We start from the raw sequence: 20,799 nt of genomic DNA, 5'->3' as shown, positions 1-20,799 counted from the left end.
CTCAAGGGGGGTCTGCACATCCATGCCATGATGGGGTCATATTCCAGGTAGTAAATACATCTTTAAAGGCTTTCTACGGCAAATGTACCTCAATGTTATCCCCAGTGGCCTTCCTATCTTCCCAAATCTTTTCCTGCACCTTCTTTAGCAGTCGATCTATCGACAGCCTGCTAACCCCTTTCAACCCAAGTTGTTTTGTCTGGGTGATAATCTCCTTCCTCGTGTGGGGTTTGGGACGACGATGAAATTTAAGATTTGTCTTCGTTTCTATCACCTCTCAACCAACTGATCTTTCCTCAACCGGGAATACCCTCGAAGGTGGTTCATTTTGACTATACCTCTCAGGGCTTTCACGTTTTCAACTACTAACTCCATGTTCACTATTGGATTTATGTCTTTATCCTAACAATAAAAAAATCAATTTAGGTCACCCCAAAAACACCATCCCCAGTTCACTGTTTTTCAGACCCAGTTTTGGGACCTACAAAACCTATCCTAACACTCTCGATCCTACATCCTTATGAAAAATCAGAAAGTCGTGAAACGTACCCGGTGTGTCTGGATTTTTTAATCCCATAGCTCAAAAATTGCACAGCTCCATCGGTCTCTCTCTTTGCCAAAACGGTAGAAAGCTGCTTGTTTAATCTCTCACATTCCCATGTGCGAATAGTTTCCCCTTTCGAGCACAAGGTTACAATTTTGCAGACTTTTACTTCGTGTCAACATCTTTAATGTCTTTAACAATCCATGTTGAGTCCGGCCTTAATCCTTGCCATTTGAGAATTTCCTCGTCATTGCAGCGCTGTTCTCGATTGGCCTTAACAGCGTCCACTTTTTTTTCAGAATTTATACCTCTTTCGCCGTATTCTATCTCTGATCAGACATATTTTTAATCGTAAAATCCATTGTGTTTATTCTATTTTGAATTTTTATTGTCGAGCCTGCATCTTTTGTTGCAGAAAGCTCGACATAGGGATAGTGATCCGGCGGCGGCGGCGGCGGTGTTAGATTACTTTTTAAAAACTTTATATTTTAGAAGGTAGAAGATCTGGATGCTTCAAACTTTATATATAGATGCCTCATGTTACGAACTTTCCGTCAGCCACATGTCCAATGTCATTGACCTCATTTTCATGGTTCAGTGACTACTTGAAAAAAAGTTAAGATTTTTTGTAATGTTAAATTCTCTCTTATTATTAGTAATAAGATAACTATATTTGGTATGTGCATACCTTGCAAGGTCCTCATGTCCGTCAGACAGTTTTCACTTGACCTCGACCTTATTTCATGGATCGGTGAACAAGGTTTAAGTTTTGGTGTTCAAGTCTATATCTCAGATACTATAAGTAATAGGTCTAGTATATTTCGTGTATGGAAGGACTGTAAGGTGTACATGTCCAACTGGCAGGTGTCATCTGACCTTGACCTCATTTTCATGGTTCAGTGGTTATAGTTAAGTTTTTTGTGTTTTGGTCTGTTTTTCCTATACTATATACAAAAGGTCAACTATATTTGGTGTATGGAATGATTGTAAGGTGTACATATCTAGCTGACAGGTGTCATTTGACCTTGACCTCATTTTCATGGTTCAGTGGTCAAAGTTAAGTTTTTGAGTTTTGGTCTATTTTCTAATACTATATGCATTTAGTCAACTATATTTGGTGTATGGAAATTATTTACATACTTATCTATAATAAAATTATGTCAGTCGCGCAGGTTTTATTTGATTGACCTCATATTCACGGTTCATTGCTAAGTGCTATGTGTTTGTGTTTTGGTCGGTTTTTCTTAATTTATAAGCAATAGGTCAACTATATTTGTTGTATTGAAGAATTGTTAGATGTACATGTCTACCTGGCATGGTTCATCTGACCTTGACCTTATTTTCATGGTTAATTGATCAATGTTTCATTTTCTTGGTTTATGTTGAGTTTATGTGACAGTTGTAATAAAGCTTTATATTTATATTTTTGTGTGTGTGTGTTTCTTTCTTCCACAAAGAATGTCTTGATTAGGGATCGAATGGTTGCAGCAGTCCACTCCATTATTCAAAATAAGCTATTTCTTAATGTTCAAGCGTATTTTTAATATTTAGGTCCTTCGTTACTCCTCTAATATGTGTTGCTGAACATGTTGACTATATACATTTTGTTCCTCTCGTAATAAGCTTTCTAATGAGGTGTAAGGTTTATCTATTATTAAGGGCTAAAGGGTCACAGCATTCCATTACATTATTCAAAATATCTATTTCATTATTCAAAATTGGCTATTTCTTAATTTTCACGCGTATTTTGGCATTTGATCCTCCGTAAACCCTCTAATGGTCATTGCGGCACATATCGTTTATACTCAGTTTATTCCTCTATCAATAAGCTTTAATTTAGTGTATAAATTTTGCCTTGATTAGGGACTGAAGGGTTGCAGCAGTCCATTACATTATTCAAAATAAGTTATTTTTCAATGTTCACGCGTATTTCGAAATTTAAGTCCTTTGTTACTCCTGTAAAATTCGTTGCGGAACATATTGACTATATACCTTTTGTTCCTCTCTTGATAAGCTTTCGATTGAGGTATAATATATATCTGTAATTAGGGGCTAAAGGGTCATAGCAGTCCATTCCATTATTCAAAATAACCATTTCATTATTCAAAATATCCATTTCATTATTCAAAATTGGCTATTTCTCGATGTTCACGCGTAGTTCGATATTTAAGTCCTTCGTTACTCCTCTAATATGCGTTGCAGAACATATTGACTATATACATTTTGTTCCTCTATTAATAAGCTGTCGATCTAGTTATAATATATATCTGTAATTAGGGGCTGAAGGGTCCTGTCAGTCCATTCCATTATTCAAAATTTCCATTTCATTATTCAAATTTGGCTATTTCTCAATGCTCACGCGTATTTCGATATTTAAGTCCTTCATTTCTCCTCTAATATGCGTTACGGAACATATTGACTATATACCGTTTGTTCCTTTCTTGATAAGCTTTCGATTGAGGTATAATATATATCTATAATTAGGGGCTGATGGGTCCTGCCAGTCCATTCCATTATTCAAAATTTCCATATCATTATTCAAAATTGGCTGTTTCTCAATGTTGACACGTATTTCGATATTTAAGTCATTCGTTTCTCCTCTAATAGGGCGGAACATATTGACTATATACATTTTGTTCCTCTATTAATAAGCTTTCGATCGAGGTATAATATATATTTGTAATTAAGAGCTGAAGGGTCCTGCCAGTCCATTCCATTATTCAAAATTTCCATATCATTATTCAAAATTGGCTGTTTCTCAATGTTGACACGTATTTCGATATTTAAGTCATTCGTTTCTCCTCTAATAGGGCGGAACATATTGACTATATACATTTTGTTCGTCTTGTAATCAGCTTTCGAATGAGGTATAAGATTTATCTATAATTAGGGGCTGAAGGGTCCTGCCAGTCCATTCCATTATTCAAAATTTCCATTTCATTATTCAAAATTGGCTGTTTCTCAATGTTGACGCGTATTTCGATATTTAAGTCATTCGTTACTCCTCTAATAGGGCGGAACATATTGACTATATATTTTGTTCCTCTATTAATAAGCTTTCGATCGAGGTATAATATATATCTGTAATTAGGAGCTGAATGGTCCTGCCAGTCCCTTCCATTATTCAAAATTGGCTTTTTATCAATGTTCACGCGTATTTCGATATTTGAGTCCTTCGTTTCTCCTCTAATATGCGTTGCGGAACATATTGACTATATACATTTTGTTCCACTATTAATAAGCTTTCGATCAAGGTATAGTATATATCTGTAATTAGGGACTGAAGGGTCCTGCCAGTCCATTCCATTATTCAAAATATCCATTTCATTATTCAAAATTGCCGATTTCTCAATGTTCACGCGTAATTCGATCTTTAAGTCCTTTGTTACTCCTCTAATATGCGTTGCGGAACAAATTGACTATATACCTTTTGTTCCCCTCTTGACAAACTTTCGATTGAGGTACAATATATATCTGTAATTAGGGGCTGAAGGGTCCTGCCAGTCCATTCCATTATTCAAAATATCCATTTCATTATTCAAAATTGGCTGTTTCTTAATCTTGACGCGTATTTTGGCTATTAAGTCTTCTAATATTAGTTGCGGAACATGTTGACTATAAGCATGTTGTTCCTCTTGTAATCACCTTTCGAATGAGGTATAAGGTTTATCTATAATTAGGGTCTAAAGGGTCGCCGCACTCCATTCCATTATTCAAAATATCCATTTCATTATTCAAAATTGGCTATTTCTTAATTTTCACGCGTATTTCGGCATTTAGGTCTTCAAATATTCGTTGCGGAACATGTTGACTAGATACATATTGTTCGTCTTGTAATCACCTTTCGAATGAGGTATAAGATTTATCTATAATTAGGGGCTGAAGGGTCCTGCCAGTCCATTCCATTATTCAAAATTTCCATTTCATTATTCAAAATTGGCTGTTTCTCAATGTTGACGCGTATTTCGATATTTAAGTCATTCGTTACTCCTCTAATAGGGCGGAACATATTGACTATATATTTTGTTCCTCTATTAATAAGCTTTCGATCGAGGTATAATATATATCTGTAATTAGGAGCTGAATGGTCCTGCCAGTCCCTTCCATTATTCAAAATTGGCTTTTTATCAATGTTCACGCGTATTTCGATATTTGAGTCCTTCGTTTCTCCTCTAATATGCGTTGCGGAACATATTGACTATATACATTTTGTTCCACTATTAATAAGCTTTCGATCAAGGTATAATATATATCTGTAATTAGGGACTGAAGGGTCCTGCCAGTCCATTCCATTATTCAAAATATCCATTTCATTATTCAAAATTGCCGATTTCTCAATGTTCACGCGTAATTCGATCTTTAAGTCCTTTGTTACTCCTCTAATATGCGTTGCGGAACAAATTGACTATATACCTTTTGTTCCCCTGTTGACAAACTTTTGATTGAGGTACAATATATATCTGTAATTAGGGGCTGAAGGGTCCTGCCAGTCCATTCCATTATTCAAAATATCCATTTCATTATTCAAAATTGGCTGTTTATTAATCTTGACGCGTATTTTGGCAATTAAGTCTTCTAATATTCGTTGCGGAACATGTTGACTATAAGCATTTTGTTCGTCTTGTAATCACCTTTCGAATGAGGTATAAGGTTTATCTATAATTAGGGTCTAAAGGGTCGCCGCACTCCATTCTATTATTCAAAATATCCATTTCATTATTCAAAATTGGCTATTTCTTAATTTTCACGCGTATTTCGGCATTTAGGTCTTCAAATATTCGTTGCGGAACATGTTGACTAGATACATTTTGTTCGTCTTGTAATCAGCTTTCGAATGAGGTATAAGATTTATCTATAATTAGGGGCTAAAGGGTCGCCGCAGTCCATTCCATTATTCGAAATATCGATTTCATTATTCAAAATTGGCCATTTCTTAATTTTCATGCGTATTTCGGCATTTAGGTCTTCAAATATTCGTTGCAGAACATATTGACTATATACATTTTGTTCGTCTTGTAATCAGCTTTCGAATGAGGTATAAGGTTTATCTATAATAGGGGCTAAAGGGTCGCCACAGTCCATTCCATTATTCAAAATATCCATTTCATTATTCAAAATTGGCTGTTTCTTAATCTTCACGCGTATTTTGGCATTTAGGTCTTCTAATATTCGTTGCGGAACATATTAACTATATACATTTTGTTCGTCTTGTAATCAGCTTTCGAATGAGGTATAAGGTTTATCTATAATTAGGGGCTAAAGGGTCGCCACAATCCATTCCATTATTCAAAATATCCATTTCATTATTCAAAATTGACTATTTCTTAATTTTCACGCGTAATTAGGCATTAAGGTCTTCTAATATTCGTTGCGGAACATATTGACTATATACATTTTGTTCGTCTTGTAATCAGCTTTCGAATGAGGTAGAAGGTTTATCTATAATTAGGGGCTAAAGGGTCGCAGCAGTCCATTCCATTATTCAAAATATCCATTTCAGTATTCAAAATTGACTATTTCTTAATTTTCACGCGTAATCAGGCATTTAGGTCTTCTAATATTCGTTGCGGAACATATTGACTATATACATTTTGTTCGTCTTGTAATCAGCTTTCGAATGACGTATAAGGTTTATCTATAATTAGGGTCTAAAGGGTCGCCGCACTCCATTCCATTATTCAAAATATCCATTTCATTATTCAAAATTGGCTATTTCTTAATTTTCACGCGTATTTTGGCATTAAGGTCTTCTAATATTCGTTGCGGAACATATTGACTATATGCATTTTGTTCGTCTTGTAATCACCTTTGGAATGAGGTATAAGGTTTATCTATAATTAGGGGCTAAAGGGTCGCCACAGTCCATTCCATTATTCAAAATATCCATTTCATTATTCAAAATTGGCTGTTTATTAATCTTGACGCGTATTTTGGCATTAAGGTCTTCTAATATTCGTTGCGGAACATATTGACTATATACATTTTGTTCGTCTTGTAATCAGCTTTCGAATGACGTATAAGGTTTATCTATAATTAGGGTCTAAAGGGTCGCCGCACTCCATTCCATTATTCAAAATATCCATTTCATTATTCAAAATTGGCTATTTCTTAATTTTCACGCGTATTTTGGCATTAAGGTCTTCTAATATTCGTTGCGGAACATATTGACTATATGCATTTTGTTCGTCTTGTAATCACCTTTGGAATGAGGTATAAGGTTTATCTATAATTAGGGTCTAAAGGGTCGCCGCACTCCATTCCATTATTCAAAATATCCATTTCATTATTCAAAATTGACTATTTCTTAATTTTCACGCGTAATTAGGCATTAAGGTCTTCTAATATTCGTTGCGGAGCATGTTGACTATAGACATTTTGTTCGTCTTGTAATCAGCTTTCGAATGAGGTATAAGATTTATCTATAATTAGGCGCGAAACGGTCGCCGCAATCCATTCCATTATTCAAAATATCCATTTCATTATTCAAAATTGGCTATTTCTTAATTTTCACGCGTATTTCGGCATTTAGGTCTTCAAATATTCGTTGCAGAACATATTGACTATATACATTTTGTTCGTCTTGTAATCAGCTTTCGAATGAGGTATAAGGTTTATCTATAATAGGGGCTAAAGGGTCGCCACAGTCCATTCCATTATTCAAAATATCCATTTCATTATTCAAAATTGGCTGTTTCTTAATCTTCACGTGTATTTTGGCATTTAGGTCTTCTAATATTCGTTGCGGAACATGTTGACTATATACATTTTGTTCGTCTTGTAATCATCTTTCGAATGAGGTATAAGGTTTATCTATAATTAAGGGCTTAAGGGTCGCCACAGTCCATTCCATTATTCAAAATATCCATTTCATTATTCAAAATTGACTATTTCTTAATTTTCACGCGTAATTAGGCATTAAGGTCTTCTAATATTCGTTGCGGAACATATTGACTATATACATTTTGTTCGTCTTGTAATCAGCTTTCGAATGAGTTATAAGGTTTATCTATAATTAGGGGCTAAAGGGTCGCCACAGTCCATTCCATTATTCAAAATATCCATTTCATTATTCAAAATTGACTATTTCTTAATTTTCACGCGTAATCAGGCATTTAGGTCTTCTAATATTCGTTGCGGAACATATTGACTATATATATTTTGTTCGTCATGAAATCACCTTTCGAATGAGGTATAAGGTTTATCTATAATTAGGGTCTAAAGGGTCGCCGCACTCCATTCCATTATTCAAAATATCTATTTCATTATTCAAAATTGGCTATTTCTTAATTTTCACGCGTATTTTGGCATTAAGGTCTTCTAATATTCGTTGCGGAACATATTGACTATATACATTTTGTTCGTCTTGTAATCAGCTTTCGAATGAGGTATAAGGTTTATCTATAATTAGGGTCTAAAGGGTCGCCGCACTCCATTCCATTATTCAAAATATCCATTTCATTATTCAAAATTGGCTATTTCTTAATTTTCACGCGTATTTCGGCATTTAGGTCTTCAAATATTCGTTGCGGAACATGTTGACTAGATACATATTGTTCGTCTTGTAATCACCTTTCGAATGAGGTATAAGATTTATCTATAATTAGGGGCTGAAGGGTCCTGCCAGTCCATTCCATTATTCAAAATTTCCATTTCATTATTCAAAATTGGCTGTTTCTCAATGTTGACGCGTATTTCGATATTTAAGTCATTCGTTACTCCTCTAATAGGGCGGAACATATTGACTATATATTTTGTTCCTCTATTAATAAGCTTTCGATCGAGGTATAATATATATCTGTAATTAGGAGCTGAATGGTCCTGCCAGTCCCTTCCATTATTCAAAATTGGCTTTTTATCAATGTTCACGCGTATTTCGATATTTGAGTCCTTCGTTTCTCCTCTAATATGCGTTGCGGAACATATTGACTATATACATTTTGTTCCACTATTAATAAGCTTTCGATCAAGGTATAATATATATCTGTAATTAGGGACTGAAGGGTCCTGCCAGTCCATTCCATTATTCAAAATATCCATTTCATTATTCAAAATTGCCGATTTCTCAATGTTCACGCGTAATTCGATCTTTAAGTCCTTTGTTACTCCTCTAATATGCGTTGCGGAACAAATTGACTATATACCTTTTGTTCCCCTGTTGACAAACTTTTGATTGAGGTACAATATATATCTGTAATTAGGGGCTGAAGGGTCCTGCCAGTCCATTCCATTATTCAAAATATCCATTTCATTATTCAAAATTGGCTGTTTATTAATCTTGACGCGTATTTTGGCAATTAAGTCTTCTAATATTCGTTGCGGAACATGTTGACTATAAGCATTTTGTTCGTCTTGTAATCACCTTTCGAATGAGGTATAAGGTTTATCTATAATTAGGGTCTAAAGGGTCGCCGCACTCCATTCTATTATTCAAAATATCCATTTCATTATTCAAAATTGGCTATTTCTTAATTTTCACGCGTATTTCGGCATTTAGGTCTTCAAATATTCGTTGCGGAACATGTTGACTAGATACATTTTGTTCGTCTTGTAATCAGCTTTCGAATGAGGTATAAGATTTATCTATAATTAGGGGCTAAAGGGTCGCCGCAGTCCATTCCATTATTCGAAATATCGATTTCATTATTCAAAATTGGCCATTTCTTAATTTTCATGCGTATTTCGGCATTTAGGTCTTCAAATATTCGTTGCAGAACATATTGACTATATACATTTTGTTCGTCTTGTAATCAGCTTTCGAATGAGGTATAAGGTTTATCTATAATAGGGGCTAAAGGGTCGCCACAGTCCATTCCATTATTCAAAATATCCATTTCATTATTCAAAATTGGCTGTTTCTTAATCTTCACGCGTATTTTGGCATTTAGGTCTTCTAATATTCGTTGCGGAACATATTAACTATATACATTTTGTTCGTCTTGTAATCAGCTTTCGAATGAGGTATAAGGTTTATCTATAATTAGGGGCTAAAGGGTCGCCACAATCCATTCCATTATTCAAAATATCCATTTCATTATTCAAAATTGACTATTTCTTAATTTTCACGCGTAATTAGGCATTAAGGTCTTCTAATATTCGTTGCGGAACATATTGACTATATACATTTTGTTCGTCTTGTAATCAGCTTTCGAATGAGGTAGAAGGTTTATCTATAATTAGGGGCTAAAGGGTCGCAGCAGTCCATTCCATTATTCAAAATATCCATTTCAGTATTCAAAATTGACTATTTCTTAATTTTCACGCGTAATCAGGCATTTAGGTCTTCTAATATTCGTTGCGGAACATATTGACTATATACATTTTGTTCGTCTTGTAATCAGCTTTCGAATGACGTATAAGGTTTATCTATAATTAGGGTCTAAAGGGTCGCCGCACTCCATTCCATTATTCAAAATATCCATTTCATTATTCAAAATTGGCTATTTCTTAATTTTCACGCGTATTTTGGCATTAAGGTCTTCTAATATTCGTTGCGGAACATATTGACTATATGCATTTTGTTCGTCTTGTAATCACCTTTGGAATGAGGTATAAGGTTTATCTATAATTAGGGGCTAAAGGGTCGCCACAGTCCATTCCATTATTCAAAATATCCATTTCATTATTCAAAATTGGCTGTTTATTAATCTTGACGCGTATTTTGGCATTAAGGTCTTCTAATATTCGTTGCGGAACATATTGACTATATACATTTTGTTCGTCTTGTAATCAGCTTTCGAATGACGTATAAGGTTTATCTATAATTAGGGTCTAAAGGGTCGCCGCACTCCATTCCATTATTCAAAATATCCATTTCATTATTCAAAATTGGCTATTTCTTAATTTTCACGCGTATTTTGGCATTAAGGTCTTCTAATATTCGTTGCGGAACATATTGACTATATGCATTTTGTTCGTCTTGTAATCACCTTTGGAATGAGGTATAAGGTTTATCTATAATTAGGGTCTAAAGGGTCGCCGCACTCCATTCCATTATTCAAAATATCCATTTCATTATTCAAAATTGACTATTTCTTAATTTTCACGCGTAATTAGGCATTAAGGTCTTCTAATATTCGTTGCGGAGCATGTTGACTATAGACATTTTGTTCGTCTTGTAATCAGCTTTCGAATGAGGTATAAGATTTATCTATAATTAGGCGCGAAACGGTCGCCGCAATCCATTCCATTATTCAAAATATCCATTTCATTATTCAAAATTGGCTATTTCTTAATTTTCACGCGTATTTCGGCATTTAGGTCTTCAAATATTCGTTGCAGAACATATTGACTATATACATTTTGTTCGTCTTGTAATCAGCTTTCGAATGAGGTATAAGGTTTATCTATAATAGGGGCTAAAGGGTCGCCACAGTCCATTCCATTATTCAAAATATCCATTTCATTATTCAAAATTGGCTGTTTCTTAATCTTCACGTGTATTTTGGCATTTAGGTCTTCTAATATTCGTTGCGGAACATGTTGACTATATACATTTTGTTCGTCTTGTAATCATCTTTCGAATGAGGTATAAGGTTTATCTATAATTAAGGGCTTAAGGGTCGCCACAGTCCATTCCATTATTCAAAATATCCATTTCATTATTCAAAATTGACTATTTCTTAATTTTCACGCGTAATTAGGCATTAAGGTCTTCTAATATTCGTTGCGGAACATATTGACTATATACATTTTGTTCGTCTTGTAATCAGCTTTCGAATGAGTTATAAGGTTTATCTATAATTAGGGGCTAAAGGGTCGCCACAGTCCATTCCATTATTCAAAATATCCATTTCATTATTCAAAATTGACTATTTCTTAATTTTCACGCGTAATCAGGCATTTAGGTCTTCTAATATTCGTTGCGGAACATATTGACTATATATATTTTGTTCGTCTTGAAATCACCTTTCGAATGAGGTATAAGGTTTATCTATAATTAGGGTCTAAAGGGTCGCCGCACTCCATTCCATTATTCAAAATATCTATTTCATTATTCAAAATTGGCTATTTCTTAATTTTCACGCGTATTTTGGCATTAAGGTCTTCTAATATTCGTTGCGGAACATATTGACTATATACATTTTGTTCGTCTTGTAATCACCTTTCGAATGAGGTATAAGGTTTATCTATAATTAGGGTCTAAAGGGTCGCCGCACTCCATTCCATTATTCAAAATATCCATTTCATTATTCAAAATTGGCTATTTCTTAATTTTCACGCGTATTTCGGCATTTAGGTCTTCAAATATTCGTTGCGGAGCATGTTGACTATATACATTTTGTTCGTCTTGTAATCAGCTTTCGAATGAGGTATAAGATTTATCTATAATTAGGGGCTAAAGGGTCGCAGCAGTCCATTCCATTATTCGAAATATCCATTTCATTAATAAATTGGCCATTTCTTAATTTTTATGCGTATTTCGGCATTTAGGTCTTCAAATATTCGTTGCGGAACATATTGACTATATACATTTTGTTCGTCTTGTAATCAGCTTTCGAATGAGGTATAAGGTTTATCTATAATAGGGGCTAAAGGGTCGCCACAGTCCATTCCATTATTCAAAATATCCATTTCATAATTCAAAATTGGCTGTTTCTTAATCTTCACGCGTATTTTGGCATTTAGGTCTTCTAATATTCGTTGCGGAACATATTGACTATATACATTTTGTTCGTCTTGTAATCACCTTTCGAATGAGGTATAAGGTTTATCTATAATTAGGGGCTAAAGGGTCGCCACAGTCCATTCCATTATTCAAAATATCCATTTCATTATTCAAAATTGACTATTTCTTAATTTTCACGCGTAATTAGGCATTTAGGTCTTCTAATATTCGTTGCGGAACATATTGACTATATACATTTTGTTCGTCTTGTAATCAGCTTTCGAATGAGGTATAAGGTTTAGCTATAATTGGGGTCTAAAGGGTCGCCGCACTCCATTCCATTATTCAAAATATCCATTTCATTATTCAAAATTGACTATTTCTTAATTTTCACGCGTAATTAGGCAGTTAGGTCTTCTAATATTCGTTGCGGAACATATTGACTATATACATTTTGTTCGTCTTGTAATCACCTTTCGAATGAGGTATAAGGTTTATCTATAATAGGGGCTAAAGGGTCGCCACAGTCCATTCCATTATTCAAAATATCCATTTCATTATTCAAAATTGGCTGTTTCTTAATCTTCACGCGTATTTTGGCATTTAGGTCTTCTAATATTCGTTGCGGAACATATTGACTATATACATTTTGTTCGTCTTGTAATCAGCTTTCGAATGAGTTATAAGGTTTATCTATAATTAGGGTCTAAAGTGTCGCTGCACTCCATTCCATTATTCAAAATATCCATTTCATTATTCAAAATTGGCTATTTCTTAATTTTCACGCGTATTTTGGCATTTAGGTCTTCAAATATTCGTTGCGGAACATGTTGACTATATACATTTTGTTTGTCTTGTAATCAGCTTTCGAATGAGGTATAAGATTTATCTATAATTAGGGCTAAAGGGTCGCCACAGTCCATTCCATTATTCGAAATATCCATTTCATTATTCAAAATTGGCTATTTCTTAATTTTCATGCGTATTTCGGCATTTAAGTCTTCAAATATTCGTTGCGGAGCATATTGACTATATACATTTGGTTCGTCTTGTAATCAGCTTTCGAATGAGGTATAAGGTTTATCTATAATTGGGGGCTAAAGGGTCGCCGCACTCCATTCCATTATTCAAAATATCCATTTCATTATTCAAAATTGGCTATTTCTTGATTTTCACGCGTATTTCGGCATTTAGGACTTCTAATATTCGTTGCGGAACCTTTAATAGCTGACTATGCGGTATGGGCTTTGCTCATTGTTGAAGGCTGTACGGTGAGCTATAGTTGTTAATGTCTGTGTCATTGTGGTCTTTCTGGATATTTGTCTCATTGGCAATCATACCACATCTTCTTTTTTTAAATTTCATCATTTTTATGCATTTTGTGGCATTTAGGTCCTCCGTAAACCCTCTTATGGTCATTTCGAATCAAAATATAGCTATTGTGTCACAGTCAATTTTTTTCTATATTTTTTTCACTATTCACCGCTTCAATTTGAATAATGAAACATAAACCATTTCATTATTCATTATTCATTTTTCAATAGTGAATAGTGAATAGTGAACTATTTCATTATTCATTATTGAATAATGAATAATGAACTATGAATAATGGACGTACTTCAGCGCGGTCAAATATAATGCAAAGACAATTCTAGATAAAATACCTGAGGACTCTTACAAATATACCCAATATATTGCTGCAGTCATGGTCATTCCATTTATAGTTATGTGTATGTCCAAAATGAGCACAGTCCTCCTTGCCTTGATAATTATCAGGTTGACCCGAGTCCCAATTGGTAAATTGTACTTTAGACAAATCATTCACCCATCTCCATTCACCCTCTTTAATATATGTTGCACCAATCCAGTAGTCCTGCGGATTCACTTCTATAAAATACATTCAACTTCAATGCATTGATAGATACAATGGGAAATTACAAAGACAACAATTGAATTCATTTGTTGTAATAGATTAAATTTCATTTAAGAAGTAGTAATGGACACGAGAAAAGCCGAGTTTACTTTGTGTGGATTACTCTTACAAAGAAAAGTGTTTGGTTAAGCGGTCCTATATAAATTGATCGATATCAAATGTCAAAAATCACAGCAAAAGAAAAACATAGTGGAAGAAAACAAATAGTGATAATAATCAGAACAAAAGCAAAAAGGTCTTTCCACTTTTTCTAATAAATGTTGTTTATTGTTTAAAGTCAAGTGAGAAATTATATGTAATAACCATTACTTTTACTTCCTGGTGATAGAAGTAAAGGAGGAGGAACACATATATAACTTCGTAAAAGAGGGACGAAAGATACCAAAGGGTCAGTCAAACTCATAAATCGAAAATAAACTGACAACGCCATGGCTAAAAATGAAAAAGACAAACAGACAACCAACAGTACACATAACACAACATAGAAAACTAAAGAATAAACAACACGAACCCCACCAAAAACTAGGGATGATCGCAGGTGCTCCGGAAGGGTAAGCAGATCCTGCTCCACATGTGGCACCACGGCTCCACATGTGGCACCCGTGGTGCCACATGTGGAGCAGAATAGAGTGGATTGTTTCCATGATTACGAGTAAAAGTAAGTTTTTCATCTTTTTTCTTTTTCTGTTTAAAGAACACCGCGTTTTACACTTTATGGATCGATTGGTTTCTTACCTTCCAACTTTTCTTCCAATGCTTTTATGGAGACTTTCATATCAGATAAAATTGCCTTTTAGTGGATCCCCATGAATGTTACAGATTTCACAACCAATATACAGCAAAATATCACAATCAATGGAGAAGTTATCTTCAATTCAAAATTTTACGTAAGTTTCAGGATATTTTAATGTTTCTGGATAAAAACAAGTGAAAAATAAAAAGATTTACGATACCTTTCAAAGACACAAACGATCAGAATAAAAAAAAAGAGAAAACTTAAGAAGGCATTATGCAGAAACGATTTAATCAAAGTATTATTGATACAATATAATGACATTTAATGTTGCTTGCATATATGACAACATAAACCACGTAGTCCCCCAAAAAAAGAATTAAAATAAAAATAGTTCTAATAGGATCTAAGGAGTTTGTTATTTTCAAAAGATGTGTGCAAAGCCTGTAAATTTATATCAAGTACATTGTAAAACAAAATTTGAGAGTTTCAGACAGGTTGAAAATGTTGCATGAAAATTGAAATTATAAAAACAACAAACCCTTTTGCATGTCGATTCCGTCAGTTCTGTTGGTTGTACAGGTAGCTTCGAGAGTTTGAGGTATCTATTTTTTAATGCATTTCGGAGAATTAATATGACAATTATAACCTTTCATGTCTAGTTGCAATTAGTTACTTTGTACGGAATATCACATTACTGCAAGTTGGAAAAACGCTTTAATGTTCTTCCATCTTTTTTTAATAATGAAGCAATAATATTAACAATAAATAAAACATGTAATACCCCCTCCCCCTGCTCCCCCCAAAAAAAAATTGAATAAAACATTACCCAAAACAAACATCAACAATACAAAAATGATAATCGTATTAATGAGGATGATAACAATAATGATACTTTAAAGACACTGTTGACATAGAGCTATGTCTCGCCTATCGGCATAGAAATCCAAAATCTGAAGGACAACTACATTGTTTATTAATTTTTAATTGACAATAAAATACACCCGACCCATTGGGTATAAGTCACTTTCAAAATCATAAAACGTATTTCTTTTATTACGAGTGCCAAACGCATTGCTATAAAAGATTTAGCTCAATTCAAAATCAAAAATAGTTAGTTCTTAATTTTAAATTGAAAAATGAATAAATAAAGGCAACAGTAGTATACCGCTGTTCAAAACTCATAAATCCATGGACAAAAAAACAAATCGGGGCAACAAACCAAAACCGAGGAAAACGCATTAAATATAAGAGGAGAACAACGACATAACACTAAAATGTAACATACATAGACAAAATCCCACAAGAATAACAAATATAACATATATATATAACATCAAAACCAAATACATGAATTTGGGATAGACAAGTACCGTGACACGTCTTATCGCAAGGTGAATTTACACTCAAAAATAAGAGAAAACAAACGACACAACGTTATAATGTAATACACACAGAAACGAACTATAATATAACAATGGCCATATTCCTGACTTGGTACAGGGCATTTTTAAAGGCAAAAATGGTGGGTTGAACCTGGTTTTGTGGCATGCCAAACCTCGCACTTTTATGGTCATGTGAAATGTAACATCAAAATGACAACACAGGACTATAATATAAATAAATTGGAGAACACAATTGACAAAGAATCACACGAACAACAGCCAACAAAAGGCAACAAGTTCAAAATTTTAATACGCCAGAAGTGTATTTTGTCCACACAAGACCTACGTGTGACGCCCAGATACAAAAGTTTGAAAGCCGAAACGAGTACAAAGTTTAACAGCATCGATGACCAAAAGATCAAAAAGATTGTGCCAAAAACGGCAAGGGTTTTCTGTTAGTTACAGATAAATATAAATATATATTAAATAAAAATGAATTAATTAAAAGACTTTGTCTTGTCCTGTTGAAAAAAATATAAAAAATAATAATCATAATAAAGATTCGGAAAATATACAGATTGACTATGCAGTAACCTTTTTGGTAATAGTTTATTTCTTAGGTCTGTAATAATGGTCCGAGGTAGAGCCGAGTTACATAACATCATCAGAGGCGATTATGCATCTGTAACTAATCTAGAACATATTTTCGGACCATTAAGATTTACCCATTTCTTTAAACTTTTATATTTATATGCAAATCAAAACCAAAGAACACATTATGTTTACAAACTAAGATCAAAACGGTGATAATTACAACCAAAAGGTCATTATTACAGGTTTATTACAACTACAATATTTATTAATAACTATTTTTTTTTAAATACCAATACACAATTTACTGCACTTATAAGATTTTCGATACATGCAGGGTTTAAAAAAAATAATATACAAAAGAATAAGGACGTCAATTGTTTACAAAACATCGTAAAGGTTGAAACTGATAAAGAATATAAATATAATAGGTTGAATATTATTTCCTGATGACGACATGTGCAGAAAGAGGTTGGCCCAACCAAATATAAGTAATAGTTTAAATAATCCTTAAGCATATAAAAAATCTTCTCATATACCCTATCAACTTTCAGATATTGTGCTATCAGACACAAAGGCGTAGAATTGTCATATATCCAATGTGCTTTTATGACATTTGAATAATTATTTAGATATGTTCTTGAAAAGTAATTGAGTTGTTCTTGGATTTTGTAGTTGTAACTTATATATGCAAACCAGACATTGAATGGCGTACTTACATAAGGTGTATCTATTAGATTGGACAAACGCGATTGTCACTGATCTAAAGAGATATATGTCATAATTAAAAACATGTTTCTTGTAAAATTATTTCTAAAAATGACTTACTGACATCTCCCATTCTGATTGTCAGCTTTCCGGTTATTTTTATCAATTATATTAAAGTAAACAGGAAAAAGCGCATTATTCTGTTAAACAGTTCATCGTATATTTATCGTCCTGGTACCTTTGATAACTATACATACCTACATTCCATTCGTCTCAACTCGGCCGATTCCGTACCCTCATCTAAGAAGGAGAGTAGCGGATTCTACCGAGGATTGCCGAATGACCTACATTCTTGCAACAACAAAAAACCGACAATTTACAGATTAAATAGGAGTTTTGTTTTTGTTATTTTGATGTGTTTGAGCTTTTGATTTTGCCATTTGATTAGGGATTTCCCGTTTTGAATTTTCCTTGGAGTTCAGTATTGTTGTGATTTTACTTTTTTCTTATGATAAATGATTTCAAAAAGAGAGTCATCATAGTTTTTGTAATAGTTTACTACAATATTATATACAAAACAAAATTAAAAGGTTGGTATAGTTAATACCATAAACAGGAAACAACAAATATCACACATCTGAAAATGTCAATTATGGTATGGTGTGTCATTTTTAATGTATCCGTATCCTCCAATCCGCATCCTTTTGATGCATGATATCTAATTGTAATGTTAATTATGGTATGGTGTGTCATCATTATTAATGTATCCGTATCCTCCAATCCGCATCCTTTTGAGGCATGATGTCTAATTGTAATGTTAATTATGGTATGGTGTGTCAATTTTAATGTATCCGTATCCTCCAATTCGCATCCTTTTGATGCATGATGTCTAATTGTAATGTTAATTATGGTATGGTGTGTCATTTTCAATGTATCCGTATCCTCCAATTCGCATCCTTTTGATGCATAATATAAAATTGTAATGTTAATTATGGTATGGTGTGTCATCATTATTAATGTATCCGTATCCTCCAATCCGCATCCTTTTGAGGCATGATGTCTAATTGTAATGTTAATTATGGTATGGTGTGTCATTATTTTTAATGTATCCGTTACCTCCAATCCGCATCCTATTGAGGCATGATGTCTAATTGTAATGTCTATTAGAATAGATTATTGGCTCTTATAAAAGTTACTATCAACAGATCTAATTGTTCTTCTATCTCTCATATAGTAATGTTACTTCTATATACTTTATAAATATGAATCTTGAAATTTAAGAAAGAAACAACTGCCATAACCTTGACTTGGTACAGGACATCTTAAGGAAAAATGGTGGTCGAACCTGGTTTTATGATAGCCAAACCTGCCGCTTATATGACAATGTTGAAAAAAACATCGCTTAAATGACATCATTATGTAACATAAAATACAGCACAAACAAATGAGATAATACAAAGCACAACATTAGAACGAACTATAAAAATCAGTTGCTTGTCTCAATAGACTGGTTCAAAGCACAAAAGCAACTCACGAAAGAACAAGAAAAAAGAACAAAAAAAACAAATCTACGACATCAGATTACTCACAAAAACTCTAACTGAAATCATTTGTAAAATTTTGTATAGGTCAAAGTACGGCCTTAAACACGGAGCTGTTCGGTGTTGGCCAAAGCTCCGTGTTTAAGACCTATACAAAATTTTACAAATGATTTTTACAAATTTTGACATGGATGGGGAGTTGTCCCATTGCTACTTATACCACATCTTCTAGATCTTATATCTACCATCTGATCAAAAAGCTTGCATAATCTCAGCAATAAGTTGTCATTCGAATTGTGAAAAAAAGACAAATGTTGAATTCATAACCAGTATGTTGAAATACAAGTTCAAACATTGATAAAAAAAAAATGCAGATGAACAGGTACAGATATAATTATGCTAAAGGGGCATCGAAGAACCAAACTCTCCCATACAGAAAAAACATCGACCAAAATTAAAAAGTGATACATACCAATTTGGCAATTACATTTCACAAAACACTACAAAACTATCGATAGAGTACCACTTACTCATATTCCTACCAAAACAAGGTAGATAAGAACTTTACCAGTCGAAAAACACCGGTAATGTTAATAAGAAAATTACGAAAATACATGTACGACACTGACAACTACAGCAAGAGCATTACTTCTCCATATTCTGTTCCATTGGTTATGCCGTCTTGTTTTTTAACGGCAAACAGACCAGGATACTATGTGGTATGGGCTTTGCTCATTGTTGAAGGCCGTACGGTGACCTATCGTTGTTAATGTCTGTAATTTTGGTCTCTTGTGGATAGTTGTCTCATTGGCAATCATACCACCTCTTCTTTTTTATATTAATATTGTATATACTTTTAGCTATAAAAAGATATGGTATGAGTGTCAGTGAGACAAGTTGAACTCTTCACCCAAGTCAAAATTAACATTATGTCCTGACATAATAAAAAAAATAATTTATTGTCGTCTTCTTTGACACATATACTCCATAACGGTGAACCAAATGAAAGTGCATCCGTAAAACTGTAAAAAAAATAATCGTTAACTTTATTTTCTTAACCAGATTTATTAAGGTCAGGTGATTACTGAAGTATAAAAAAGAAGATGTAGTATGATTGCCAATGAGACAACTATCCACAAAAGACCAAAATGACATAGACATTAACAACTATAGGTCACCGTACGGCCTTCAACAATGAGCAAAGCCCATACCGCATAGTCAGCTATAAAAGGCCCCGATAACACACTGTAAAACAATTCAAACAACAAAAGTAACGGCCTTATTTGTGTAAAAAAAATGAACTAAAAATAAATATGTAACACATAAACAAACGACAACCACTGAATTACAGGCTCCTGACTTGGTACAGGCACATACATAAATAATGTGGCGGGGTTAAACATGTTAGCGGGATCCCAACCCTCCCCCTAACCTGGGACAGTGGTATAACAGTACAACATAAGAACGAACTATAAAAATCAGTTGAAAAAGGCTTAACTCATCAGATGGACAAAAAAACAAGTGGACGTGGCCCGACACAAAACGACACAATGAATAGATCTGAGAGTACTCGCAGTTATCTGACAGCTAGTTCATAGCCACTAACAACTAATAAAAAAATCATGCATCTAAGACTCAACTATCAATTCGTACACATCCAACATCCAATGGATTTAGCGTAAAGACGTCATAAACAGCCAGAGAAAAACATGACCTTGTGCAATGCCAAGTTACAGGTATCGACAGATTGTAGATCCAT

The sequence above is a fragment of the Mytilus edulis genome, chromosome 13 (genome assembly GCF_963676685.1).
Source record: "Mytilus edulis chromosome 13, xbMytEdul2.2, whole genome shotgun sequence".
NCBI lineage: Eukaryota > Metazoa > Mollusca > Bivalvia > Mytilida > Mytilidae > Mytilus > Mytilus edulis.
The sequence above is the reverse complement of the archived record's forward strand: the minus strand, read 5'-3'. Positions refer to the sequence as shown.